The following is a 2,500-nucleotide window of genomic DNA, read 5'->3' as shown; positions in this document are numbered from 1 at the left end:
CATCACTGCAACTACTATAACTACTAATGAAAGTATTAATGAATTCATTTCTCATCGTTTACAGTTTGCATAAGAAGGATTTGCACATTCAAGACAAAACAATATCAATACCACTATCATTAGTACTAATATCATTACTACAACAACAACTACTACTACTACTACTACTACTACTACTACTACTATTAACACCATTATTACAACTACTATAACTAATAATGAAAGTATTAATGACTTCATTTCTCATTGTTTACAGTTTACATATGGAGGGTTTGCACATTCAAGACAAAGCAATATCAACACCACAAATATTAGTTCTAATATCATTACTACAACCACTACTATTATTAACACCATTATTACAACTACTATAACTAATATTGAAAATATTAATGAGTTCCTTTCTCATCCATCTCATCGTTTACAGTTTGCATAAACAGGGCTTGCACATACGAATACGACCCTGTTTGTGGCAGTAACGGGGTAACCTACGGCAATCCTTGTGAATTTAACCTGGAGAGGAGATGTCGTAATCCCCGGCTGCGATTACTTTGTAGACGACCATGCAACGAGTGTAGGTATCTCTGATGAACTGTTTGGTCATGCAGCTTAAGCTGGAATCACTGGACTATTTGGTCATGCAGCTTAAGCTGGAATCACTGAACTGTTTGGTCATGCAGCCTAAGCTGGAATCACTGAACTGTTTGGTCATGCAGCTTAATCTGGAATCACTGAACTGTTTGGTCGAGCAGCTTAAGCTGGAATCACTGAACTGTTTGGTCATGAAGCTTAAGCTGGAATCACTGAAGTGGTTGGTCATGCAGCTTAAGCTGGAATCACTGGAATTCCTGTACTGTTTGGTAACTCAGCTTAAGCTGGAATCACTGAACTGTTTGGTCATGCAGCCTAAGCTGGAATCACTGAACTGTTTGGTCATGCAGCTGAAGCTGGAATCACTGAACTGTTTGGTCAAGCAGCTAAAGCTGGAATCACTGGACTGTTTGGTCATGCAGCTGAAGCTGGAATCACTGAACTGTTTGGTCAAGCAGCTGAAGCTGGAATCACTGAACTGTTTGGTCATGCAGCTGAAGCTGGAAACACTGAACTGTTTGGTCAAGCAGCTGAAGCTGGAATCACTGGACTTTTTGGTCATGCAGCTTAAGCTGGAATCACTGCACTGTTTGGTCATGAGGCTTAAGCTGGAATCAATGAACTGTTTGGTCATGCAGCTTAAGCTGGAATCACTGAAGTGGTTGGTCATGTAGCTTAAGCTTGAATCACTGAATTGTTCGGTCATGTAGCTTAAGCTGAAATCACTGAAGTGGTTGGTCATGCAGCCGAAGCTGGAATCACGGAACTGTTTGGTCATGCAGCTTAAGCTTGAATCACTGAACTGTTTGGTCATGCGGCTTAAGCTGGAATCACTGAACTGTTTGGATCATGCAGCTTAAGCTGGAATCACTGAAGTGCTTGGTCATGCAGCTTTAGCTGGAATCACTGAACTTTTTTGTCATGGAGCTTAAGCTGAAATCACTGAACTGTTTGGTCATGCAGCTGAAGCTCATATCACTGAAGTGGTTGGTCACGCAGATTTAGCTGGAATCACTGAACTGTTTGGTCAGGCAGCTGAAGCTGGAATCAGTGAACTGTTTGGTCATGTAGCTTAAGCTGTAATCGTTAAACTGTTTGGTCATGCAGCCTCAGCTGGAATCACTGAACTGTTTGGTCATGCAGCTTAAGCTGGAATCACTGAACTGTTTGGTCATGCAGCTTTAGCTGGAATCACTGAAGTGGTTGGTCATGCAGCTTTAGCTGGAACCACTGAACTGTTTGGTCATGCACCTGAAGCTAGAATTACTGAACTTTTTGGTCATGCAGCTTAAGTTGGAATCACTGAACTGTTTGGTCATGCAGCTTAAGCTGGAATCAGTGGACTGTTTGGTTATGAAGCTTGAGCTGGAATCACTGAACTGTTTGGTCATGCAGCTTAAGCTGGAATCACTGAACTGTTTGGTCATGCAGCTTAAGCTGGAATCACTGAACTGTTTGGTCATGCAGCTTATGCAGGAATCACTGAACTGTTTGGTCATGTAGCTTAAGCTGGAATCACTGAACTCTTTTGTCATGCAGCTTAAGCTGGAATCACTGAACATTTTGATCATGCAGCTTAAGCTGGAATCACTGAACTTTTTTATCATGCAGCTTAAGCTGGAATCACCGAACTTTTTGATCATGCAGCTTAAGCTGAAATCACTGCCATTCATGAGTGACCTTTAAACCTTTAGACATTTAAACCTGTTAATATCTATGTAACTATGTACTGATTTATCAATGAATTTAATTGCTTATCTATTTATTCATATGTTTATTCAATAAATATTTGTTTACTTTTATAGGTTACCATCATTAACTGGACCGTGTTCTTCAAAAAGCTCTGGAATTGGAAGACTGTTATTTTAAATGGAAATCTTTTAAAAATTACAATAAAAATAAATTTCAA

At 39.9% G+C, this 2,500-nt stretch overlaps 1 long non-coding RNA gene across 1 annotated transcript in view; it reads left to right on the top strand.

Moving 5' to 3' along the window:
• The window catches only part of LOC137623787 (uncharacterized), a 3,933-nt gene extending 3,363 nt beyond the window's left edge, over window positions 1-570 (top strand). The window contains exon 3 of the long non-coding RNA XR_011040639.1: window positions 428-570. This is a non-coding gene — a long non-coding RNA (uncharacterized lncRNA). The remainder of the gene's footprint in view (window positions 1-427) is intronic.
• The last annotated feature ends 1,930 nt before the right edge of the window (window positions 571-2,500 follow it).

Source organism: Palaemon carinicauda, chromosome 30 (genome assembly GCF_036898095.1).
Source record: "Palaemon carinicauda isolate YSFRI2023 chromosome 30, ASM3689809v2, whole genome shotgun sequence".
Lineage (NCBI taxonomy): Eukaryota > Metazoa > Arthropoda > Malacostraca > Decapoda > Palaemonidae > Palaemon > Palaemon carinicauda.
This window is presented reverse-complemented; position numbering and strand designations above follow the sequence as displayed.